This window comes from Mesoplodon mirus (genome assembly GCF_964341445.2).
Source record: "Mesoplodon mirus genome assembly, chromosome: 10".
Classification (NCBI taxonomy): domain Eukaryota; kingdom Metazoa; phylum Chordata; class Mammalia; order Artiodactyla; family Ziphiidae; genus Mesoplodon; species Mesoplodon mirus.
In genome coordinates this window covers 7,205,703-7,233,472 of record NC_138986.1, presented here as the reverse complement: position 1 = coordinate 7,233,472, position 27,770 = coordinate 7,205,703, and the positions used below count along the sequence as shown (strand labels likewise).

Sequence of the window (27,770 nt, the reverse complement as noted above, 5' to 3'; positions counted from 1 at the left end):
CTTGGAGTAAAATATTACTGTGCATTACAGCCTTCCCCAATCACTGGTTAAAGATCCTCAGGAAATCAGGAAGCTGTACCTTAGAACTACATTCCAGCCAACATAATCTCAGATGGGAATGAGGGAAACCAAGGTGGACACAGAAGCCACTTGCTGGGCCTTATTTTTCCCATTCAAAGACCAGGATTCTCTGATGTTGTACCAATCTACCTATGTGAGGGTTTCTGCAGGAGAAAAAAGAAAAGCAGACAGGAAAAATACCTCATGTTTTTAAAAGAGATTCCTTACCAATGTGTGATTGGGGAATGGAAGCCATAGCAAGGCAGGGAGTTTTAGGCTATCTCCTTCAACGATGCATCTCAAGAACCCAGAACAAGAATCACACAGGGGGCTTCCCCAGTGGCGCAGTGGTTGAGAATCTGCCTGCTAATGCAGGGGACACGGGTTCGAGCCCTGGTCTGGGAAGATCCCACATGCCGCGGAGCAACTAGGCCCGTGAGCCACAACTACTGAGCCTGCGCGTCTGAAGCCTGTGCTCCGCAACAAGAAAGGCCGCCATAGTGAAGAGGCCCACGCACCGCAATGAATAGTGGCCCCCGCTTGCTGCAACTACAGAAAGCCCTTGCACAGAAACAAAGACCCAACACAGCCAAAAATAAAAATAAAAATAAATGAATAAATAAAAGATTACTATTAATAAAAAAACAAACAAACAAAAAGAATTCCGCAGGAATAGAGAGGCCGCCAAAGCCTCACGAGGCCCCTGGACCACTTTCTGCTAAGGGACCAACAGCCTAGAACACAAAGGGGAGGCCTGAGACACAGACACACTGAAGGGAGGCCCGGGACACAGGGAAAACGAAGGGAGGCCCAGGGCACGGGGAAAATGAAGGGAGTTGTGAGCAGCAGCCAATGTCTGAGGTCTGGAAACAGGGACGAGAGAATCCTTTCCAAGCCAGACATTTGCTTAATTGGTATTTTTCGTAATAGTATATAAAAGCTACAATGTGAATTCCCAAACTTTGAGGAGTGCCTAACTCCTAATGGATTCTTTGTGTGTTGACTAAACCAGACTTTAATTTTGCCTCTGCTTTTAGGTTATGAGCTCCTCCAGTGTCAGAGAACAAATATATCATAAACGAACTAGAAATAATTATGAACAATTACAAATGAATAAGTAAAAAATAATTATAAGATATTAACAGGAAGCCCCAGCATTTACTTCTTCTAAAAATTTCTCTGAGAAAATAATTAAATTGGAACAGAAAGTCTTGGGAGGGCCAGGAAGAACAATGGGGAAATATATTTAGTGACAAAAAGAGGTTTACAATATACAAAGTCAACAAAAACATGCACCATATGAGCCAAATCTTAAAGCCAAAAAAAAAAAAAAAAACAACCCAGTGCATCTCTATGCTTAGGAAGTGGTTGGTTAGTAAGTCAAACTTTTTTTTTTTAATATCAAAAATATTTAACACAAAACATTTTACCACATTGATATCTAGTCACGTTTACTTCATTTTTTTAGGAAATAAACTATATAGATATTGAAGCCACTTCTGCTATTTGAGCTTGAAATTAGTGTGTTTCCTCCAATGTTTCTGTTCTTTTACTGTATATGTATTCACAAACAACATATACATTTTATGTTGTAAAGATGTGTGTAAATAATATTCGAATCCTTTTGGGATTTCCTTTCTACATTCAACACTAAATTTTTGAAATTTTACGCATCTAGTTTAGTCATTTTAATTTTGGAAGAGTATTCTTTTGTATGGCTACACCAAAAATTAATCTATTACCATACTGACGGACACTTAGAGTATTTCCACTTTTTTCCTCTATTATAGATAGAGCACTAATGAGCACTGGAATTGCTGCATCATCCTGACCTGACATCCTCCAGCTTCACTAGATATTAACAAATTTCTTTTCAAAATTTAACACACTCAGAAGATGTTTTGGGTTAGAGCAGCGATCCCCAACCCTTTTGGCACCAGGGACTGGTTTTGTGGAAGACAATTTTTCCATGGATTGGGGGGTGGGGTGGGGGATAGTTTCGGGATAATTCAAGCACATTACATTTATTGTAATTTCTATTATTATATTGTATAACAGAAATATTGTATTTATTGTATTGTAATATATGATGAAATAATTATACAACTCACTATAATGGTGACAGGAGATGGAGCTCAGGTGGTAATGTGAGTGATGGGGAGTGGCTGTAAATACAGATGAAGCTTCGCTTGCCCACCACTTGCCTCCTGCTGTGCGGCCCGGTTCCTAACAGGCCATGACCAATACTGGTCCGTGGCCCGGGGGTTGGGGGCCCCTGGGTTAGAGAAATAATGGGAAATAATACTTTTCTTCTTTATGCTTCCCTGTATATTCTAATTATTCAACCAAGAGTATTTACCACTCTGGTAATATATTTAAGTTAAAAAAAAAAAAAGCTCAAATTTTTACACTACATTTTTCAGATTACTTATGTATGTTAACATATATTGCTTGATATTGCTCTCTGATTTATTAGTGTACCCATGTTACAGATAAGGAAATGGAGGCTTAGGGAAGTTCTATGACTTGTTTAGTTTGGTCACTAAACTGGTCCCGTACCTTCTCTGAGTCTCAGTCTCCTCTTTATTATTTCCATCAGCCTACCTCACAAAACTATTGAGAGTGAAAAGTAAGACAATTGACTTGAAATACCAAAAAAATTTTAAGTGACTTATAAATATATAATCCACTGGTTATCTTTTTTCACGATTATGTTCTTTACATCTCTGTCCCTGCTCTGTACACAGTGAGAAATAACTAAGTATTGAGGAACATGGGAAAAAGTACATTCTTACAAAACCTCGGGTACCATTTCAACTGTTCCTTCCCAAGGAAAGAAGTATTCGTTAGCCAGTGGTTTACTGCCGGGAGATTTACTCCTTAGTCCTTGATCTAAGCTTCACTCTACCGGTAATTTAATTCTTAGAGATGAGTAAATAAAGACTCAAATGACAGAACAAAAAAAATGGATTCAGTACTAAAAGCAAGTGCTTTTTGGTTTCAGATAATGCTCTTCACACGACTTCCTTCCTGGTTTCTAAGAAAGCAAATCCTGGCAGAGTGGAGAGCCCTGGAAATACAACGCCTGGACTCCAAAAAGCTAGTGCCCGAAAACTGTTAAGAAAAGGCACAAGCTGCTGCACACACGCAGCAAACCATTTGTACTGTTCCAAGGGCGGTACAGAGCCAGCTAACCTGCACAGCACTTCCAGTCCAAGAATACTCTAGGTTGAAAGGCACATCGCCTTGGTTCCCTGATAAAACCCAATAAAATCGCCACTATTTGAGTTGAACCAACAACCCTTCTGACCGTCACTTCTTCATTCCTTTCCTGTGGTATCTCACAGATCAAATTCTCCTGCATTAATTCTATAACAACATTTTGATATAGGTCTGAATACCAAAGGGTATTGGATTTGAAAATCGGAGACATTTAGGCAAAGTATTATGCTTCCTTAGCCTCAGAGAAGACTTGGAGAAAGAAGTGAATGAAAAACACCTAGCTCTAGTTCCTCAGATATTAAACAGATTTGCCATATGTATGACCCAGAAATTAACACTCACAGGTGTCTACCCAAAAGAAATGAAAACAATAAGTCCTCACAAAACCCTGTACACGAACGTTTACAGCAGCGTTATTCATAATAGCTAAAAGATGGAAACAGCCCCAAAGTCTATCAACTGACACACGGATAAACAAAAAACTGACCCATGGATAGCCCCACAGTGGAATATTATTCAGCCACAAAAAAGAATGAATTACTGATAACATGCTACAACATGGATGAACTTCAAAAACATTACACTAAGTGAAAGAAACCAGTTAAAGAAGACCACACATTGTATGATTCTGTTTATACAAAATGTCCAAAATAGACAAATCTAGAGACAAAAAGTAGCCTAGTGATTGTCCGGGGCCAGAGGGCAGGGGGGATGGGAAATGCCCATGGGTAAGGGGTTTCTTTCTGAGGTGATGAAAATGTTCTAAAAGTAGATAGTGGGGGTGATGGTTGCACAACTCTGCATATATTACAATATATTACAAGCCACTGATTGTACACTTAAAATGGGTGAGCTTTATGGCATGTGAATTATATCTCATAGTTGTTTGAAAACACAGAACAAACTCCTGGCCCTACAGAAAACAAAACCTAATAAGCATAGTCAGCTCTCAGGCCACATGTGATAGAACCACATGTGTCCTGGCACTGTTTGAATGAAGGAGTGAATGAGGCTGAGGGGAGTTCCAGCCTGCAGGGAAAAGGGGTTCTCCCCTCACCCAGGGAGCGGAGCAAGATGTCGGGGCCCAGGTCTGCTGATGCAACGGTGGTGCCAGCCTGAGCGCTGTCGGGGTGTAGAGTGGGTCTTCTGATACTGGCATGACTTCTGTGAGGCTGGGCCACAAATAAGGTAGGAGGGGACCTCACCTCTGATCCTGAGTATAGTCTGTGGGAAAGGCTGGAAGGATTTTCACCACCTCTGAGTTTTCCAGGCAGCCTCCAAGAGCAGAGGGAACTCACGCCCAGACACATGCCAACAGCAGCTATTGCCACAATCTAGGCTTGGGCTTAAGGTCCAGAGGAAATCTTCAGTGGATCAAAGGTGTTTTCCCCTTCATGCAAGGCTGCTCTGAATACCTGAGAGTGAATAGTCTGCTCCTGGTCCAACCCACTCAAGTTGGAAGTAGACCGCCTTTGCTATAGCAGACTCCCCATGATTAAATTCGGATGAAAGTTCAAGGCTCAAATATGTGGAAGAAATGCTACTTAGAGCTATAAGAGCAGCTGCCCTTTAATGCCAGGCAGAGCAGATGCTGACAAAGCTTACCCAGAGCAGAGCTCCATGAGGCAGGTGTGGTGTCTGAGGGCTCACACGGTCCCCCCAGGAGCCAGCACGCCCCCCCCACACCCCGCCACCCCGGCCACCACAGCAGACATTACGGAAAGAGCTCATGAATGAAATCTGGAGAATTGCCAAAAGTGGGTTAATGAAATCAGTGGGGAGATAAGTAATTGAAGGAAAAGAAATGGATCCATCAGTCTGTCAACATCAAAATCTTCACATTTTCTGGATGGTGGAAGGCAGACGGAGCAACAAGACAGAAATCAAGAATTTATGTCCCTGGCCTCCGATTTTAGCTCCAGAAGCCTTTCTCTTTTCCCAGAGCCAGAGTGGATTTGATCAGCCTCCTGCATCAAATTCAAAACCTTCGCTGCGCTACTGCCACAGAGCCCCTGCGGCCAGGAGGGGTCGGGTCAGCTGCCCCAGTTTTCCTCTAAACTCTTGCTATGGAAATTAGTATCCCCCAAATGGGATGCTGGGATAGGGATAAAGTGACAAGGAAAATGGGACTTATTTCTAATCTGTGCTTTGGATCAGGAATAAAAGTAGTAAATTTAAATTCACATGAAAACTGAAAACCATCCGAATGTCCATTACCAGTTAAGCAAGTAAATAAGACCGTGGTTTATCCATACAATGTATCCCAGCTCATCAAAACAATGGAACACACTACCAACTCATGAAACACAGTGACAGGGACTTCCCTGGAGGCACAGGGGTTAAGAATCCGCCTGCCGATGCAGGGGACATGGGTTCAATCCCTGGTCCGGGAATATCCCACATGCTGCGGAGCAACTAAGCCCGTGCACCACAACTACTGAGCCTGCGCTCTAGAGCCCGCGAGCCACAACTACTGAAGCCTGTGCGCCACAGCTACTGAGCCCACATGCTGCAACTACCAAAGCTCATGCACCTAGAGCTGGTGCTTTGCAACAAGAGAAGCCACCACAGTGAGAAGCCCGTGCACTGCAACGAAGAGTGGCCCCCGCTCGCAGCAACTAGAGAAAGCCTGCACGCAGCAACAAAGACCCAATGCAGCCACAAATAAATAAATAAATAGAAAGAAAGAAAGAAAAGGAAAAAGCAGCACAGGGACGGACCTCAAAGCACTAAGCCTTGCGGATGGCAGCCACTCCTACCTAAGTGTCCACTTCTCTTAGCCCCCTTCTCAGAGGATGCCTTTCACTCCTTGAACAAATATTTATTGCGGCACCATCCTGGGGAGTGGAGACACCGAATGGCCTCAGGAGATTTCTATGCTGCGGGACAGATGATAAGAAAATTTAAATTGTAAAGCCGCCGAAGGCTAGGACCTACTCTCCTGGAAGGCACAGCGTGCCTTAAGAATAAAAAGCGAGATGAGGGTACCTGGTGAGGTCGGGACAGGCTTCATGCAGGAGGGCACCACCCCCAGCTCTTGGAATCTTCTGAACAGAGTTCACGTTCATGCTTCTGAGCCCATACGTCTTCTGTCCTATCTGCCTGATGCCCTCCTCTCCCCCTCCCCCTCCCTCCCATTGCTGACTTGCCCACTGTGTGCTCATCCTTCAAAACCTGCCCTGGCTGGACTTCCCTGGCGGTCCAGTGGTTAAGACTTTGCACTTCCAATGCAGGGGGTGCGGGTTCGATCCCTGGTCGGGGAGCTAAGATCCCACACGGCACGCGGCGTGGCCCAAAACCAACCAACCAACAAAGCTGCCCTCGCCTGTACCATCCTGCGGCCTCCTCTGGAGCAGTTAGATGCGTCCTTCCCAGCCTTGTCACAGCCCCTTCTATCCTCACTGCTATGTTCACCATGACAGAACTTAACCACGTGCAGCAGGGATGACTTGCTGCCTGGGTTAACGACGTGAAAGGCTCAGCCACACCAAGGCCACGTAACATCCGTAAATGATGTTTCCCTTCCTGTGTATGTCTGCCTTCCCACACGCCTGAACTCCTTAGGCACTAAAGTGTTTCTCATTTGGTATCCAGAGTCCAGCAGGGACCTGGCCAAGACAGGCAGTTAATAAATATTCATAATATGAACGACTTGAACAGTCAGTCACGTCCAGCACACTGTTGCAGAGAAATGCCCAGCTTGTGGTGTATTAGTGACTGCCATGTCAGTGGAACGTAGCTGCTGTCCTGTGCCCAGATCAGGGCATCATAATAAACAAAGCAAACAGGCAGGTGGGATATTTTACTTTCCCTAAATCCAGCTAACAATGTAATGTTCCCAGCTGTATTTGATGTGGGAAAACTCAGTAATTTAATTAACTCTACCTCTTTTCTAGAAATAGATGTTGGTCAGAGATGACAGAAACTTCCAGACTCTTTCTACCCTAACACTCCACCACATCATTAAAGTAAAATCCAAGAATGTCGGGAAAAACAAAACAAAATCAGAGAAGGGGGTTCCCTGCCACTGGTTTTATCCTCTTTATGTCTTTGTCTTTAGTTATGAAGGAGGCCTGTAGCTTCTTGCTGCCTTCTTATAATAGGGGACCTTGAATGCTGAGTATCTGAAGGGCTTCATAGTGTAAAGGTAGCAACCTTCACGCCTGAGCAGGGGATCAGGAGCCAACAGCTGGTTTGCCTTTATCAGCTACTTGACCCTGGGCAAATTACTTAACCTCAGTTTCTTCACTTGTAAACTGGAGACAGTAATAGTTCCTACTTCATGGGGTTGCGGTGAGGATTAGTTGTTTCTAGAGCCCTGCCTGGTACATGGTAATCTTAAATGTGGCATCATCTTCACCATCCTCATCACCATCACCGTCATCATCACCATCATCTTCACCATCACTGTCATCGTCACCATCACCGTCATCATCACTGTCGTCACCATCGTCACCGTCACCATCATCATCACCATCATCACCGTCACTGTCACCGTCATCGTCACCATCACCGTCACCATCATCATCACCATCACCACAGCCTTTGTCATGGCTCTGGCTTTCCTTTTGTCCCATCACTTTCCTGCTAGTCACCCTCCTTCCATCAGTGGTCCAAGTTCTCCCAGCCCCTTGGAAACACCTAGAAAACTTAAAAACAAAAACCAGGAACCAGCCAGTCCAAGGCAGGTGATTCTAACGAACAGGCAAGGCTGAGCCCACAGCCGAGACTCTGCCAATGAGACCTGAATTCGGGGAGTGAGATGCGGCCCCTTCGCCACAGCAGCCGTTTCCTCCCTTCACAGGATCCGTGGCTGGTCCCCTGACTCTGCATCAAAGACCAAGTGTTCATGCAGGTCACCAAGGTCTCCACTGGTAGCTCCACATCGACTCCTCCTGCCTTTGATTAAACCCCCTCCTGCTTCTGTTTTAAAGTCAAAGACTCCATTTCGTGCTTGGAAGGCCAGCTCAGATCACAGCTTCTGAAATGAGGGCCAAGCCGGGAACAGGCTGCAGGCTACCGTGACCCCCACTACAGCAATCTCCTCCCTCACCTGGGTCAGCCAGAGACATGTTCTGAATGAAGGAACTATCTGGAAAGCTAAAATGTATAACTAAGTTGCCAAAAGGTAAAACTGACAGAACTTTTGTTTTGGTGACAATCTTTCCAGTATCACCTGGACTCTCCTGCCTTAGGAAATGAAGTCCGCTGGGGACAACATGGACAGCTCAGGACCATGGTTCTGCTGTTCATCAGAGTCTCAACCAGTAGTCATCTTTTTAGTTCCCCGTTCTTTCTTTTCCTGCCCTGCCATCAATTGCTGCTTTTCTACCATTTACCCAGGAAAATGGAGAACCAAGCTTGTTAAGCCAGTCATTTCAGTGTTTTGCGTGCTAAGTAGGTTTCCCGAAAAATCAGGTTAAGCCTAATGAAGTACACAGGCTTTTGACAATAATGTTTCTCACTTTATACTTAAGATCTGGGGCTGCGTTCCACATGGCTGGATATGTTACCATCTCTTAAATGGGATATGTTTCAGCAGACTTTTGGTTTAATCTGAATTAGATAAACTCCCTATGGTCAGAGAGTCCCTTTTCTCCACTTTCTCCCCAGAATGCCAATCCCATCGCCTGTGTCACACAAATATTCTAATGTGAATTTCCCTGGAATAGATGGTAGTACTTCTAATGCACAGACCCCATAGCACCTTGATAATCTGACAGCACTATTTCCATTTTCAAATGATTCCTATGGGGCCTTCCCTGGCAGTCCAGTGGCTAAGACTCCACACTTCCAATGCAGGGAGCACGGATTCGATTCCTGGTTGGGGAACTAAGATCCCACATGCCGAGGGGCGTGGCCAAAAAGTTAAAAAAAGGGCTTCCCTGGTGGCGCAGTGGTTGAGAGTCCGCCTGCTGATGCAGGGGACACGGGTTCGTGCCCCAGTCTGGGAAGATCCCACATGCCGCGGAGCGGCTGGGCCCGTGAGCCATGGCCTCTGAGCCTGCGCGTCCTGAGCCTGTGCTCCGCAACGGGAGAGGTCACAACAGTGAGAGGCCCGCATACCGCAAAAAAAAAAAAAAAAAGTTAAAAAAAAGATTATTATGAAATGTTGGGTCAAGTGACACTTCATATATGCACTTAATAACATGATTTTAAAAAGAGCATGTGTACACACACACACACACACACACACACACACACACGAGGCCCACCCTTCTTCCTTATTATTCTCTAATACATTAAAAAAAAAAAACACTTGGTTTGCTTGTGCCTGGGCAAAGTCCATAGCTCAGATTTTTTTCCTCCAACGTCTTACTGTAAAGGAAAAAAAAGTGGTTTATTGGGGTAGTTAGGTATTGGGCTCTCTTTCCATCTTACAATGAGCTCTATCCAAGCTTTTCATTTCACGCAGGAGGTTTGGGTGAGGTTATTCTGGAGAATGTGAGACCCTTCGAGTGAGGGGTACCTTTATGATAGCTTGTTAGTATCTGAATGGGCAAATTTCACCTGCCTGACTGTTTCGTTCAGATTTCAAGAAATAACCCCATGCAGGAAGGTTTTATGAGAACAAGAAGATAACTCAGCCCAAAACAATAAGATAACAGATATCAGCCAGCAATAAGAGTTGATTCCTTGTCCAAGAGACAGTCAAGGTATTGGGAGAGGAAGAGAGCTCAGAAGGAAAAGAACAAGGGCTGGGCTCATCCAGAGAAGCTATTACTCCATTATCAAGGGAGGGAGGGCACAAGAGGTGGGTGACCAGAGACAAAAAGGGATCCAAGCAACCTTCCATCAGTTAGACCTTCAGGAGCAGATAGACACAGAGAAGAAAACAGTCAAGGTGGGTAAACTCTCAGGGATTACTCAGGCCTGGCCCCATCCCATCCCATCCCCAAGACTCACCACTGGAGAGAGCAGGAAGCAGGGAAAGGGAACGGAAGGCTCCTTCCCACAGCCAGCTACAGATTACCCAGCTCAGTCTTTTCTTCTCAAAAATGTCCACAGAAATATTCCCTTCTGCAGAGGAAACTAACTGTGAAGGGTCTGGAGCTATGGCCTAAAGCCATCCAAACAACCCAGCCTGAAAAGTCTTCTGTATTGTCTTAAAAGTTCATGTAAATTTTGCGTTATGTCATGGCATGTCCATGTTTGTTTTCTTTTTAAAAATTCTTTTCCCTTGGATCTTCTGGCAAAACTGATGCTTGAGTGAGCTGGGCCCAGTTTCCCCTGCAGGTGGCACATGCCCCAGGTGGCCCCAGGATGAGGTTCTTGAAGAATTTGCATCCACCCTGGACCCCTCCTTAATGGGATCAGGAAACAAGGACCCAGGATGTGCCAGGCCGCTTCCCAGTGCCAGGGGGCAGCACAGACTAAGACAGTCCCTGGTTTCAAGGAGCCCAAGGTCCCACAGAGAGTAAGCAGGTGGCCACAGCTGGGGCCGCACCCAGGCTCTGTGGCACAGCCCTTCTCCCCCTCCATGCCACGTTACTCCCTGTGGACCTAAAGGCTGCCAGTCCACTAGGCCCAGCAGAGAGCAGCTAGAGAAGGGGGCCTGGTAGTCTCCGGACTCTCATTAATGAAACGCTCCTGTGGCCTTTGACAAGGGCAGGACACCTTGACCGCCAGGAGAATCCTCTCCCTGCCCAGAGAAGCAGGCAAGGTTATGTCAGGTGCTCATTAGCAAATTGCAGCTCAGGGCCCGCCCAGCACCCACAGGACACAGCGAGCTCCCAGCCTTGCAAAGCACAGACAGTACGTCTTCTCTGGGGAGTCAGGCCAGAGGGAAGCTTTTTAAACCAGACTGTCTTAAAGACAAATCACAGTTCAGCCGTTTCAGAAGACAGAAGCAGTGGGAGAAAGGAGGAAGTGCCAATCTGGCTAAAATTGGAAGCCACATAAATAATTAAAATAATCAGGCACATTTAAAATATCTCTGTGGTCCTCTCTCTCTGTCTCCCTTAAATGTTAACTCTATTATTCCTCTAGGAATGGAGGTCAGATGAGGATTTTAGAGACACCGTGAAACTTTCATCATATTGCTTGGTCTTAAGTAACTTCTTAAACTTCCGCATGATTTGGGAGGTTAAGAGGAATTTCTGCACATTTTGAAGCTATGGACATCCTTTCCCCCTAAAAGAAGATCCAGGGAAATTGTGGGAAAGAACACATCATACAAGTAAATAAGATGCTTTTATAATTCTTTATAGATCTGTAGTCACAGTCTTTGCTCCACCAACAGGCATTGCTAGCTCTGTGACTCAGGAAAGCTAGCTAACCACTCTGTGCCTCAGTTTCAAGTCAGACTGGAGAAAAGAATTCACAAGCCACAAGGCTGGAGAAGGACAAACTGGGGTCGGACAGGCAGAGCACACAACACAGTAGTAAATGCTGACTAGAGGGGGCAGATATTATTAAAGTACATAAACGACTGCATTACAAAGCATTATAGAGGGGACCCTTTGGGAAGAGTATTACAGGAAAGGTTTCTTTCTGTATTTACTATCCCAGAGCATCAGAGAGGCCCCCTGTACAACACATTACAAAATCCTGGGGCTCCATCTCCCGGAGTTCTCAGCCCAGCTCTTCCTGAATCGTCCTCCCAGGCCTGGCCTCCACCTTGGTCTCCTGGACCAAGGCACCAGCCTGACGGGGCCCTCCCTCCCTGCCTACGATGACAGCCAGACCAGTTCACCGGGTCCAAGGACGGGGTGTCCCCCTCGCCACTGTCCCTGGTGTCCAGGCCCCTTCACCGCCTGGCACACTCTCATCTCTGATCACCTCCTGATCCACATCCTGCCCCTCTGTAAACAGAGCACCCCAGCATCAGCACCCCGCTTCTAGGAAGCAGTTCTGAAGCCCCAGACTGGACGGGGGACCAGGGGCTCCCCTTTCTATGCTCCCACAGCGCTCTGCACTCTCCCGCCAGTGTGTTAAAATGATCCACTTAGGTTTCTGTCCTGTCCTCCAGGCAGTGACCCTGTCTGGCTCATCCGTGTACCCTCAGTGCCCAGCCAATAACAGGCTGGACACAAGGATTCAGAAACGCTGTAAGAAGATTCTGGAATTGTGTGGGGCCTGGGAATAACAGACTCACTCCACTCACTCCCATCTTTCAGGTCCTGGAAGGGAGGAGGGAGACGCGCAGACAAAAGGAAGGCACAGCGCAGAGACTAGACACCTCGTGGGGCTGGGAGCGGGCCTTACCTGAAGCAGGGCGGTCCAGGACCAACAGGGAAGGTGGCCTCCAACCCAGTGGGAAGCACTGGAGACCAGAGGCCAGAAGGAGGGAGAGGCTGGAAACACCCACCACAGCCGGAGGTCTGTGCTCAGAGACAAGTGATTACTAGCGAGACCTGAGCATGTAGTATGTGGTTCCCGGTGGGTGTAGACCAGGAAGTGGGGTGAATCAGCAAATCCCAGAAAAGGTGAGGTCAGTTAGGCAGAGCAGCTCGCAATCTTTCTATAGATATGTTAATCCATCCCACCCAGAGTTTAGGCCAGGCCCAAGGGCAGAGTCTCCCTAAACAGAGTTCTGAGTCCTGTCCGCCCACCCTGCAGGCTCGGGTTACAAGGTGACTGTTGCAGGTTTGCCAGAGAAACGGCACTAAACTTGGAATACATTCCAGTTACAGGTCTGCCTTTCACTTATTTTATTATTATTTTCCAATTCCCGTCTATTTATTAATTCCAGTGAATGAATTGCACCTTTGCTTTGGACACATGTCTATAAACCTGGGGAGTACAGGTTAATCCTGAGGGACGCGTTTGCTTGGATGGGGGAGCCGACCACGTGAGCTCAGACGTGGCACTTCCCTAAAGCAGTGGTTCTCAAGTGCAGGTGACTTCGCCCTTCCAGGGGACATTTGGCAGAGTCTGGGGCATTTTTGGCTGTCACAGTTGGGGTGGCGGTGGCATCTAGACAATGATGGAGGCCAGGAACGCACAGGACGGCTCCACAACAAAGACTTATCTGGCCCAAAATGTCAACAGTGCTGAGATTAAGAACTTGCCCTACGGGGGGGTGGAGGTGGGTGGGTAATGAATTGGGCCATTGGGATTGACATGTATACACTGATGTGTATAAAATTGATGACTAATAAGAACCTGCTGTATAAAAAAATAAATAAAATTCAAAAAAAAAAGAACTTGCCCTAAAGGAATGTCAACCTGGGAGGACCTGGCTGGAAGGCATCAGATCAGGCACATCTGACCCTGGATCTCTTGTGCCCACTTTTGGTCTAGGTTACAGCACCCATTCAGTGCCAGGCGTGCTGCTCTGTGCTAGAAACTTTCATGAGAAGCCCCCAGTGCAGTCATGAGGCTAGAACTGTAAAGGATTGTCTATAATGTAATAGCATCTGGAAAGGGTGACTTTTAGGAAGAATGAACGGGATTGAGGAAGAATGTCAAGACAGCAGAGGCCAGAGATTCCGGAGATAGGCCCAAAGGGTGATACACATTTGGGAAGGAAGCTACTCACCATGTCTCCTTTCAACCTACCCTTCCCCACAACAAAGGAGAGAGGAAAGGGGAGGTTTTAGATGATGGCATTGATTGTGTGTTGACGGCTGCAGCATCCTGGGAAGAAGCGCTAGGTATGGACAAACTCTAAAATTTCATCGGCCTGGGTTAACCTCTGCCCCGAGAGAGGTGACAGCTCAGGAGGGAGCTGACAGAGATGCGAAAAAGACCGAACTCCACTCAATTCATTTCTCCCACTCTCATTTCAAAGTTTGCTAAGATAAGCACTGTGTTTTCAGATAACACTCTGCCTTTAAACTTGCTAACTGATCTGCTGACAATCAACAACAGACAAGAAAGGCTAACTCCATCCACCCATGGCCTTGGGAACCACTGAGATCAGCCATAGCAGGTATCCTTAAGAGCAACTTCAATCCTTGGTTCAATCCTTGGTTATAAATTGGTTTTGCGAACAGTTCATATTTGATTTGATGTATGAACTGCACTGTCACTCAGATGTTTTAATCACAGGACCTGTTCCCTTCCCCCACCGTATCACCTTTCTGGCTAAACCACAACAAAATAACAAAGCCCCCTGAAAACGATTAGAGTAGTTTGTCTTCGAAGTATGGCTATTAGTTCCCCCCCCCGCCACAACTTCCAAAATACTACTCTCTCTTCCAAAATTTCTGAAGCTCCTAAAACGTAGGATGGAAGGCATGCAAGGGAAGGTCCATATGGTAGAGAGCTGTTCACAACTGCAGAAATACTGTGTGTCTATGTCCCAGGCACTGGGCTGGCCCGAGCATAGATGCATAAATACAATACCATGGAAATAGGGGGTCAGCAGTGGAGTACCATGATCTTGGGTCCAATCTCAGCTCTGTTACTTATTATGGTATTAGGGGAGTAACTTACTCTCTCTCAACTTTACTTTCTCTATCTAAAATGCAAATTGATAACAGTTTAACTTGCTCGTTTGTTATGAGGATAAAGGGAATGAATAAATGTGAGGTCTGTGTAATAGACTTGCCCATAGGGTGCCCTCAGCACAGGTGGGCTGCTATCATTATCATATATATCCTACAGGTTGGCCAGTCACCTCAGCGTCCCTGATGGCTTCTACAGGTTACCTGTCATCCCCCAGGCTGAGGAATAATCTCCTGCAGGAATTTCAGTGTCCGGTTTCAAACTACCATGAAGTACACAATGTGCCTCTTCTCTTGTAGGATCCTACATAGAAATGACCATGAAAGAGCCACCATGTGTGACCCAAGGTCAGAGGGGAGAGACTGGAACAACTTCCTGCTGAAGGGAGAAGCTGATCTCATCCACAATCAAAATAACAAAGAAGAGGGGGAATTTGCTAAACGTTTTTTCTCTGAAGGTCAGGCGGGCACCAGAGCGGGGGCATTCCGGATGAACTTGGTTAGGTTGCCCATATAATTTCCTGCTGAAGGTAGAAATCACGTGCGGTAGGACAATTCTGCTGAGAGGAGCTGCATGACTGCAGGAGATACAAACAGGAAGTGTTGCAACAAGGTTTTACATTATTTATTTGGGGTATTTAGATTTCAAGTGTTGAAACCCACTTGCTTTTGTCGAACAAGACATAGACTTGCAACATCTTATGGGAAATCTAATGGCAAGAGGATTGTCTAGTAAACCAATGGGCATATAATTTGGATGCAGTTGGGAGTCTGTCTTTTTAAAATGTTATATTTTGAGTCCAGCTGGAGGGACCTAGAGTCCCACGGAGTCTACAGGGAACTCACTCTGAGGGTACTTTGAGAGATTATCTCACTCAGTTTGTATTTTTCAGAAAGAGAGTTTACAAGCCTTCTGTCCTCTGTGCCTCTGTGTTGCCAGGGTCAAAACGTCACTTCTTCCATATGGTTAATCAACAAATGTTTACTGGCATCAAACATAAGCCAACCAATGAAGGAAGAGACAAGAAAGTTACAAGATGAACAGTCAACTGCTAAGCACTCTCTCCCTCTCTGCCCAGAACAATCTATGTATAAAATTGTTCAATGAAAGAAGCATCTGGTGCCATTAGCCAACAGATGCTTCAATCAAAAACAATTACCCCTGTATATTACACAATGGAATATTACTCAGCCATTCAAAAGAGTGAAATATTGCCATTTGCAGCAAAACAGACGGACCTAGAGATTATCATACTAAGGGAAGTAAGTCAGGCAGAGAAAGACAAGCATTATATGACATCACTTATATGTGGAATCTAAAAATATAATAAAAATTAACTTATGTACAAAACAGAAACAGATTCACAGACATAGGAAACAAATTTATGGTTACCAAAAGGGAAAGGGGAGGGGGAGGAAAACATTTTAAACATGGGATTAATAGATACACACAACTATATATAAAACAGATAAACAAGGATTTCCTGCATAGTACATGGAACTACATTCAATACCTTGTATAACCTATAATGGAAAAGAATCTGAAGGTGTACACCTGAAACTAACACAATATTGTAAATCAACTATAGTTTAATTAAAAAAAAAAAAAAAAAGAACAATACGCCCTGGTTTAAGGGGCTATTTCTACATCTGTCTCTCTGCTAGTTCCTGAGCTTTTTTAGGGAAGAAATAGTTTCCCATTTATTGCTATATCCATAATATATAGTGCCTGACACATGATACTGATATCATTTGTTGAGTGAATGAGTAAATGGATGGGTGGATGGATGATATATATATGAATGAATGAATGAATGAATGGCGACTGAAAGGTAGGACTCAAGGTGAAAGGAAGAAGTAAAGCAAACCAGACTGGAGGAACAAAAACAGACACAAGTAGAAAATCTTTGTGGGGCTTCCCTGGTGGCGCAGTGGTTGAGAGTCCGCCTGCCGATGCAGGGGACACGGGTTCGTGCCCCGGTCCGGGAGGATCCCACATGCCACAGAGCGGCTGGGCCCGTGAGCCATGGCCGCTGAGCCTGCGCATCCGGAGCCTGTGCTCCGCAACGGGAGAGGCCGCAACAGTGAGAGGCCCGTGCACCGCAAAAAAAAAAAAAGAAAATCTTTGTGGAACAAGTGTTGAAAAATAAAGAAAGACAGGTTAGATAGATTGTTCCATGATAATGTTCGCCAAAAATTGCTCTTGTTTTCAGATATTTCCTCTTATTCAGTCATTAGAAGAGAATGGAGATCAGCCAGTCCCAGTATCTCCCTTAAAAACCCTTCGGATATTTGAAAACTAGCTATTTACACTGTATGCGGTTTTGCTCACAGTGTGTCCACAGCACTCGGCACATAATAAATGCACAAGAAATACTGTTAAAAGAACAAGTTCATGATTTAAGCTTCCTCTTTCCCAGAACCTTAGCAGTGATTCTCCCTGGTCCATACATGAAGCCAAATTTCCGAGTTCCAAAACTTTCCAAATGGATTCTGTCCTGGGAAAAAGATTATTGAATTAGAGTTGCCCAGGTTCTGGGTGATGTGAGAGAGTTTTTCAGCTCAGCGTGATTACATATGAACATTTAGGCGTCAAAAACCTTTCAGAACTGTGAACACAGTGTCTTCCCGTACCCATTAGACCTCCTTTTCAGAATACAGCAGATTGCACAAAATATAGTAAGTTTGCCAAATGCTCATCTGAGCATCCCACAATTTAAAGCAACAGCAATGGTCGGTATTATTAGAATGACGTTGTGGGTGCACATGGAGTTCCCGCATCCAAATTTCTGACTTGTTTAAAGTCTGATTTAAGTCTGATTGCAGTTCTTAGAGCTTCAACTCAAGAATAACTGAATTACGAAGGATTCTGCCTCCTACTTACATAGTCCTTCTTTTCTACCAGTCTCGTTCTGGGTTAAACAAAATTCTGTCCCTGAATCCCTACTAGTTCTTTAGACCAGCACAGACTGCTCCTGGGCTATTTCCATACTAAAGATGGACTTGTCCCTGCTTTGGACAAGAACCTTGAACCAGGACCCATCTCTCACCATCCGTCCCTGTTACCTGAGACACCTTTGCCTCTTCCCCTTGAATCGGCGGTGCCCTCCCCTTCAAACCTTCAGTGTCACCATCCTCTACTTCTTCCCAGACTCACGGCATCTCGCTTCTCACTTCCCTCCTGCCCTGCCTCCCTCTCTCCAGCTCTGTGCCCATCTACACACTTCGTCACCCCTGTTTGGAGGATCTTAAACTTGAGAGCACAGACCACCACTTCTGTTTTCTTCACAAACTGGACAGCACACGGTTCAGAGCCATGAAATCCCAACACGATGGTGACTGACTCCAGCTTCACCAGTTATTTCCTCAGCATCACCTCCATCCAGCCTCTTTCACTGGACCCAGAATTTGCTTTGCATCTATAGCTCCACTGACCCTCCCCAGGTCAAGACTGTTAATTATGTTTTTAACTTCTACTCAGGATCTGATCATAGGACAGTGATTTCCTTTTTTTTTTTTTTTTTTTTTGGCTGAAATTCCAAACAATTCTTGCTACTTTTCCTTTGAACTCCATCTTACAAGGCTTTTTGCTGTGGAACTCCTATATTTGGAAACTCAAGAGTACTCACACCACACACTTGACTTACACACTTTCCATCTGCTCCGCAGGGTCATGTAGTAAAGTCTACATCCTTGAGGACCATCTCAGGCTGGAAAAACAGTAACTTAGTCTGACTAGTTTCCACACTTTGCAAACCTCGCAAACCTATAAACCTACAACTGTTCATATGTACTAACATGTGCTTTTCAAAACAATAGTCATATTTTTTAATGACCTTTTTCTGTGTTTTATGACTTTTTAACTAGTTCTCTTGTCTTTACTTAGTTCCCGTTAGTTTTGTGCCATGCTATTTAGCACCTGTTTTAGATAACTTTTGTATCTGAAATACTTAAGACCTCTTGCACTATAAAAAGCTTTATAAGTCATAGCCAACAGCATGTTGAGATAAGGATCTTGGCAAGCAGAACCTCATTAAGCACCCCTTCGTCCTGCTTCCCTGAGGAGGGGTTACTCTGAGCTTTCTAAATGATGCTTTTGGCTTCAGAGTGGAAAGGCATTGTGAAGGCTAAGCCACCTTCACAAATCTTTATCCGAAAGTACAGATAATGTTAAGAATCAAGGGTGAGATTACTATCGATCCGTCTTATAAAGCCAAATTTGGTAATTCAGGATGCGCATTAGAAGAATGGTGTCTGTTATCAAACATCTCCTCAGATGCACCGAATAAAAGCATCAATTTGCTACCTGTTAATAAGCCCATTTGGACTGTCTGTTCAACAGCCGTGTCACTTGATTTTAATTATATTTAACTTTGCTTAATACTACGTAGATGATACTTTTTTCTCTCATGTTTTATATTTTTCCTGAAAATCAACTTTTTGTCTCCATAGAGGATACTTAGAAGATTCAGTAGTTTCCCTGCCCAACTACACACACACACACACACCACATCACACACACAAACACACACATCAGATACACATACACACCACAGACACACACTTTCTTCCTTATGATATCCTTTTTTTATTTTTTTCCCAACTGAGGATGCTTGACTAACAATCACAGCTGGGTTAATCTCTTCCCAGTTTTAAAAAAGAGAAGGTCTATGGACCATCAGCTTAAGGAGAGTGGACAGCTGATCCGTATTAGGACGACGCCCGAAAAACTGAAAATCCTGTGGGTAGTTACCATTTGTTACTCATTTACACTTGTTGAACTTGGATTGTGTGCGAAGTAAGTTCAGACTAGAGCAAAGACCCCTCTTTTAAACATTCAGACTTCTAGGCAGACCTGGGCAGACAATAACGTCGGTGCGAATTCTCAAACACCCTCTACAACGTTTTCCAAGGATCTCACCTCCTCTAAAGAAGTGCTCTCCCCCCGCCCCCCGCCACTTAGTTTGATCACAGGATTAATATCACGTCTTGAGAACAGTTTAGGTTTTCAAAAAAGACCAGAAACTGGAGACTTACATAAACATCAAATCATTCCTTTTTCTAATCCCCAGATATGATGAGGAAATTCATAGGCTGAAAATTCAGTAAATAAAGAGGTAATTACAAATGCCCGTTTCCTTGACAACTCCCCTCCCCCAGCCCTCCGGTGATAGGGAAAAACCAAAACTGGGGTGAGGAGGGGTAGCCGCGAAGCCAGGTTGCCTCTGAGCAGCCTGGGCGAGAACCAGCGCGGAAAGCAGCCGACGCGCAGCAAACACAAATAAAGCAATGGATATCGGGGCTGCACCTGGGTGTAGTATTTTTGTGGTTGCCATAGAAACGGCAGAGACGGAAGAACATGTTGCATGACACAAAAGAGACCGATCAGTAACAGGAACCTTCTCCCCCGCTTCGTCTATCGCAGAGAAAATTATTTCACCCGAGGCGCTGGGGCTGGGCAGGGGGAAATGAACCCCAGCACAGCAGCTCGAAATCACAGCGCGGACGGCCACGCTCCCCCAGCTGAGCACAAAGAAACGGTCCTAGTGCGGCAGCAAAGCCCCCGCTGCCTTCCAGGGCTGCCCCTCCACGTTCCCACTCTCGCCTCACTTCCTTCTCCGCCTTCCTCTCCTCCTCTTTCTTACCTACCCCTTCCAGAGGTTTTAATGAAATCCAGCCCAGGAGAGAATAAGGGTGATAGAGAGAGGGGTGCAAACATCCGCCACGCCCAGAGGTGAAGTCGCCTGGAAATAGCACGAACGGCACATACCTCCTTTCTGGCAGCCCTGGACACATGGACTTAGAAATCAGAAACTGAAAGGGAGCAGGCTGGGGTGCAGAAATTGCCACTAGTTTATAGGAGCTGTAAGTCAGCCAACACTGGAAAGAAAAAGCGAGACTCCACCCATGGGGTGGACTCTTCGGAGGAAAAAAAAAAAGTGGTCCTCAGCTGACGTCTCTCCCCACCCCATGTCACTTCCTTTTAAAGCTACAATTTAGCGGTTATAGGGAGGGAGATACGAGCTGGTGTAACATGAGTCCCTCCCCCTCCCCTTCCAATTAGTGTAAGGAAGTGCTTCGGCTGGCTTCACGTCTGAAATCTCTGGCCGGAGAACCTGCCAGAATCGGAAACAAAGCCCGCTAGGTGGCCTTTCTTTTTCGGCCGCGCCTCCCGAATCCTGTTGCATCCCTATGCCGACATGGCTCCTCCAACCTCAGCTCGGACAGATCCAGCCCCGTCTGTGCTGAGACCTGGAAATTGCCCCAAACTGGCTCATATTTTGTTTGGTAAAATACCCGCACTCTGCAATCCCCCCTCACCTCTCACTGGTACGCGGTGCGGAAAGGAGATTGCATTCCACTCGGAAGAGCCCCAGAGCACCTTCGACAAAATACTACTGAAAATGCCAGCGATCTGTTAAGAACTGGGAAACAGAGGCTTGGAGGTCGATGGATTTTCTCCCCGCAAAGCAGCTACCAGGGTGGATTCCCCGTGCGCGCGCGCGCGCGCACGCACGCAAGCACATGCACGTGGCATTCGCGCGCAGTGTTAGAGAGGGTCTGAGCAGATCTTTATAATAAAATAGAGTCCTCATAATTTTAAAAGAGGGCGGGCTGTTGAACCTCCAGAAATGCCAGGTCTCCAACATTTCCAAAAAACACTTTCAACCTCCAAACAGTTAAGATGTATGCCCTTCAAATGCTCTTTATTAGAGCCATTGCCACAAATAATATTTGAGTATTAACATATGACTCCTGTGTTCACCGCCGTTCTTTAGATGTTTACAATCCACAGGGAAAAAAATAAACGTTCACAAATAACTAGACCATATTGCAGAATTACTAAGAGCTACAAAAGTGCTAAAAACAGCGTGCCATGAGAAAATAGAGAGGATGGAAAGAGCTCTTTTTGGTTATGATGAGCGGAAAAAAGGCATTCAGGATTCAGCAAACATGGTTCGGAGTGGGTCCTATAGGGTGTGCGGCGTTTTGATAGTCTGTGATGGAGAGAGGGAAAAGCATGAATGGGGTTGAAGGACATCTAAGGCATAAAAAAGGACCAGAACAGAAAACCCATTTGTGGCAATGGTTTATTTTAATATTCATGGGAAACTAAGTTTGACCATGTAAACATGTTTATAAAAGATGTTTGTAAGAAGTTCTTGCAGCCAATGCAATTTCTGCGTTCTCATAACTTTTCAAATTATGTTTTAAAATTCATTTGTTTCCAGTTTTTCAAAGCACTTCTAAAGTAGAGTTAGACTGATGCTTTTTCATATTTGAATTTTGAATGGGGATTAATTTCAAAATCTACAAATTGCATAAATTTGTGCTACATTTACTACAAGTAGAGCCACTGATTTCAACAGAAACAATATGAAATAAAATTTTTTGACAGTTGCAAGTCTATTTCTGATCATACTATTATATGTCTATTCCATTAAGGTTATCATTATTATTTTTTGATTTAATTTAATTTTTTTATACATCAGGTTCTTTTTTTTGAATTTTATTTTATTTATTTTTTTATACAGCAGGTTCTTATTAGTTATCCGTTTTATGCACATCAGTGTATACATGTCAATCCCAATCTCCCAATCCATCCCACCTCCACCCCCCCCCACCCGGCTTTCCCCCCTTGGTGTCCATATGTTTGTTCTCTACATCTGTGTCTCTATTTCTGCCTTGCAAACCAGTTCACCTGTATCATTTTTCTAGATTCCACATATATGTGTTAATATACGTATTTGTTTTTCTCTTTCTGACTTACCTCACTCTGTATGACAGTCTCTAGGTCCGTCCACGTCTCTACAAATGACCCAATTTCATTCCTTTTTATGGCTGAGTAATATTCCATTGTATATATGTACCACATCTTCTTTATCCATTCATCTGTCAGTGGGCATTTAGGTTGCTTCCATGTCCTGACTATTGTAAATAGTGCTGCAATGAACAATGGGGTGCGTGTGTCTTCTTGAATTATGGTTTTCTCAGGGTATATGCCCAGTAGTGGGATTGCTGGGTCATATGATAATTCTATTTTTAGTTTTTTAAGGAATCTTCATACTGTTCTTCATAATGGCTGCATCAATTTACATTCCCACCAACAGTGCTAGAGGGTTCCCTTTTAAGATTATTGTTATTATTATGCTTATTTTTGCTACAGTAACACTTTGCCTATTTAGATGATGATACTCACAGTCTCAATTACCTTAGAAATATAGCTGAGAAATATGAGAGGAAAAAACACTACTTCTAAAAATTTAAAGTGGAAATACAACCTTTGAGAATTAAACCCCATGCACTTTACTCAGTCCCATTTAGAATCTCTCCTGATTTCAGATATCCTGATTTAGCTATTTCTATCTAAACAAGGAACTGTGAAAATTTCCAGATCAAAATCTAACAATTCAGTTCAATAAATAGTTATTGAGTATCTGTGCTGGTTGCTGAAGATACAAACACACAAGTAAGACATGGACCTTGCCCCAAGGGCCTCAGAGTCTTAGGAAAGAAAGAGGCCTGTAAGCAATTAAGATATGAAGGCAGTAATTGAAGTCTGTCAAGGTTCAGAGATGAGCCAAAGAATGGGAAAAGGGAGGTAGGGGTGTATGTCTACATAGTTTTTTTCTTTCTTTTTTGTAAATAAATTTAATTAATTAATTAATTAATTAATTTTTCTCTGCGTGTGTCTTCGTTGCTGTGTGCGGGCTTTCTCTACTTGCAGCGAGCAGGGGCAACTCTTCGTGGCAGTGCGTGGGCTTCTCATTGTGGTGGCTTCTCTTGTTGCAGAGCACAGGCTCTAAGCGCACGGGCTTCAGTAGTTGTGGCGCATGGGCTCAGTAGTTGTGGTTCGCAGGCTCTAGAGTACAAGCTCAGTAGTTACAGTGCACGGGCTTAGTTACTCTGCGGCATGTGGGATCTTCCCAGACCAGGGATCGAACCCTTGTCCCCTGCATTGTCAGGCGGATTCTTAACCACTGCGCCACCAGGGAAGCCCTATTTGTAACTTTTATAAAAGAAAATGACCATGATTAAAAAACAAAAAGACTCAAGGTTTCTAAAGTCTTAGGTGATTTAGGACAGAAGCAAAGAATAATCGATGGAGATTATAACATGTTCAATCCCAAAGACTGAAATATTTTCAGAAGCCTCTATTAAAGGTAAAATTCTACGTGTTTCAGAAAAGTTTCTTTTAACCTAAATTCTGGTACTTATAATGATGAGTATCATTTATCTAAAATGTTAACTTACATACTATGTTTTTCACTGCCATGCTAGATGGTTGAGTTATTAAAGACATTATTTCCAGCAGCCTTTTCTCTTAACACATTGTTAGCTACACAATGACAATAGTTTTGCTTTCTTTTCATTTGGCTTATTTTATGAACATGAATGTAGATACATCTATATAAATCTATATACACAGTTTGAAATTTTCCTCAAGTTATAAAATATAAACATATCACAGACTTGTAATTATAATAACCTCACTGTATGCTAAGTTCGGAATTGTTACTACTTTGAGGTGACAAAGAAAAAGTGTAAATAATAAATTCAATTTGACATTTGGAGTGTTTAATCTTATATTTAATAGTTGTATATTTCAATCATTTCTAATAGAGCCTTACAAATGTGTCACATATATGTTTTTAACGACCAGTAAATCTCTTATGGCTATATTGTTATTATTGCAATCATTTTAAGTACTTTCAAGTAGCTTTAACATTACCTGTCATTGAGGAAAATACAGAGGAATTAGGCAAGATTCCTCCTTGATCAATAATGATTAGAATAAGTCATTCCCCAAACATTAATGTCCGTTGATCAGCTCTCAACACATCTTAACTCAGAATTTTTCTTTAAACCTCTTACAAATTGTTCTCAGTGTTCACTCAGCTCCTTTCTCTTCTACACCACTCCAGGTTCATTCAGACTGGCAGAGATGACCCTGGAAAGTCATTCATTCCCTCCTCTTGCATCCAGGCACTGAGCAACTGGAAATCATATAATGCAGGAGGAAATCTACCCCAACAGGAGGCAAATCAATTAATGCCCGACTGATGGGCAAAAAATGGAAAAAGGTTCCAGCTTCACTATCTGATTTTAAAAAACAAGGTCATACAAAAGATTACTGAGACTTAGCCCTCGCATTCTTTGTAACCAAGTAAAAAGAAAGCACACCACTTCAAGTGGTGTTTCACTCTGGATGATTTTCAGCCCTTGTACTTTATATGTTGGGTAATTTTTTTTAATTTTTGATAAGATGGATTACCTTTATAAACAGAAATGTGAAACATTTTTTAAAAAATAAATCGTATTGTTCTCAGTTGTTGACATAATGCTTGTCTTTATTTGGCAAGCTTATAGCCTAGTGGCACCTTGGAGGTTGATCTACTTAAAGTGTCGTCATGGACCATGAGGATGGGAGCTTGTTAGAAATGCAGAGGGGACTTCCCTGGCGGTCTAATGGTTAAGACTCCACGCTTGCACCGCAGGGGGTGTGGGTTCAATCCCTGGTCGAGGAACTAAGAACGCAAATGCTGTGCAGTGGCCAAAAAAAATTTTTTTAATTAAAAAAAAAAAAGAAATGCAGAGTCTTGGGCCCCACCCCAGACCTAGTGAATCAAACTATTTTCACAACATCCCCAGGAAATTCACATGTGCATGAAAGTTTGAGAAGTACTTGCTTGAGTCCACATCTCTCATTTTACAGAGGACACTTCAGAGTCCAGGAAGGGTGAGTCTGCTTGTCCTGGGTTACACAACAAACAGGAAATAGAGCTGAAGCAAAACCACAGTTTTTAATGATTCCTACTATGGAATTCTTTCCACTGTATTCCTCCAGCTTTCAGATGAAAAGCAAGTCTGAAAGAAAATCTATTGACATAAAAATGTTAAAAAGAGAATTTCTACTTAAACTCATGTTTATTATTCTAAGTGTAGTTATTAAAAGTCTACACTCTGTGCATTTGAGTTTATACATAGTCAGCTTTACCCAAAGAAAATGAATCTTGGCATTTGGCAACTTTCAGACCAAAACTGCCAAAAAGCAGATGACATCTTTTCTCCATGATCACTCATTTTATTTTGGTTTCAAGCCAAAGCCAAGTCTCGTTGAATAAAACTTAGCTTCAGGGGCTTCCCTGGTGGCGCAGTGGTTGTGAGTCCGCCTGCCGATGCAGGGGACGCGAGTTCGTGCCCCGGTCCAGGAAGATCCTACATGCCACAGAGCGGCTGGGCCTGTGAGCCATGGCCGCTGAGCCTGCGCGTCCGGAGACAACTTAGCTTCATGATTGATTTGCAAGAGGTGACAGAAAGGAAAATGTGCTCCACAGGTCCCCTTGTTTCTGCCCTTGTCACTTTCAAATCTGCTTGTTCCTCATCTGGCAGCCTTTGCAAAACGGAGCTTTGTAAAATAAAAAACAAGAGAATGTGATTCTCCCCTCTCTCATCTCTGCCCTTGAGTGCATGAGAGTCCCCTGTATCTTGACAACAAATCTTTCATTGAGCTACCTTTGTTACTTGCAATAGAGTCCTAATTCTTCATGTAAAGTTTTGGAGCTTCAGCTTCCTCCTACATAAAATTCATGGGGTGGTTGTGAAGTTTAAATGAGACAGCGTATGTGAAGCTCCTTAATATAGAACCTCCAAAAACAATGATCTTTCTTTTCTCCTGTCCTCACCCCATTCATTAAAATACAGATGACTTTCAGATGTTTTTGGTTGGCATCCTTCTCCTAAACCTCAGACCCATTTACCTAATTACCTGATGAATATCTCCAGGGAGACATCCTAAAGGCTTCTCAAATTGAACAAGTCCAAAAACTTTTGGCCCCAACCTAGCCAACGTTCTGCAATCCTATCCTGCAAGTTTCTGGTTCCCTGTTTTGGTGAAAGTTGACATCAAAGTTATCTTTGATTCTTCCCTGTTCCTCTTGCAGCTCTTTCTCCCCACACCATCCTGTTAATACTCTTCTCAAAGATATTTATAAAGAGCCCTGTCCTCTGATTGCCACTGCTGCTGCTCCGGGCCTCATCACTTTTCTCTTGGTTGTCTGCAAAAAACGCTCTTCAACTTTTTGTTGCAGTATGAACCTTCAACTCCTTTGGGTAACATGCAATGCCCTTTATGACCTGGCCCTACCTCTCCCTCCAGTCTCATCTCTTGCGTCTTTCCATACTTTTCCAAGGACCCCCCTTCTTTCACCTCTCATCAGCTGACTTACCTCTCCCAGCCTCTAAGACTTGCTGACCACCTCCTCCAGGAAGCCCTCAATTCTTTAAAAGGAAGAATGGGCTGAGCGTATTTGTGTTAATGCACTTGCCACAATGGGATCTAATTGGTTGTTGTTTTTAAAGGTTTATTCCCAACTAGCTTGTGAGGACAGGGTCTTTGTTTTCAAAGATCTGACATGTCACAGGGCTCTGTAAATACTAACTGAATCAGTGGACGTCATCTCTGTGTTACCTTTTCCCACGGGGCAGGTGGGACTCTCAGTTTCCACTCTTATAACTCAAGAAGTTTCTTTTCAGGAATCCTTTTTATCCTTGGTTCTCATATATTGCAGATACATTTAAGAAAAAGCTTTAACTCTCCATGAAATCACCTCCCTCATTTTCCCTTATCCTGTTCTTTTCCACTCTTTGCTCATAGGCAGGCATAGTTTATTTCCCTATAATCCTAGTAGCATAGAAAATTCCATCATATTTTTATTTCACACATCCTAAGCAGATTTCCTTAACAGAATTTTCATAGTTGTCTTTTTAATGGATTCCAAATAGTCTATCTACTTAGTATAGGATCATTTTCCTAACTGTCCTCCTGTTGAATGTGGCCTGCTTCCTGCTTTCACCTACTGTGGGTCGGTCCTCAATTTCACTTGCTTCCACTTACTGAGCACTTGGCACATTGTATCAGATATTATTAGCTTCTATTTAGTAATCGAAGAGCCTGAAGCTTAGCTGGGTTAAGTCACTGCCTCAAGGTTATGTAGCCGGTAAATGGCACAGAGTCAGGATCTCCACTGAGGTGTGCCAGCTCCAAAGAGCACACTGTTCACCTCTGAGGGCCACTGGCCACTAGGACAACAA

At 44.0% G+C, this 27,770-nt stretch overlaps 1 protein-coding gene across 3 annotated transcripts in view; it reads right to left on the bottom strand.

The window, feature by feature from the left end:
• AGPAT4 (1-acylglycerol-3-phosphate O-acyltransferase 4) overlaps nt 1-21,089 on the bottom strand; it is a 124,922-nt gene extending 103,833 nt beyond the window's left edge. For 2 of the 3 annotated variants that reach the window (XR_014295095.1, XM_082633521.1), the window contains exon 1: nt 20,446-20,587. The gene's annotated coding sequence lies outside the window, so the exon portion shown is untranslated. Of the gene's footprint in view, nt 1-20,445; nt 20,588-20,996 lie in introns of those variants that run through there. The other variant, XM_082633522.1, reaches the window with a different exon arrangement.
• Between the last annotated feature and the right edge of the window lie 6,681 nt (nt 21,090-27,770).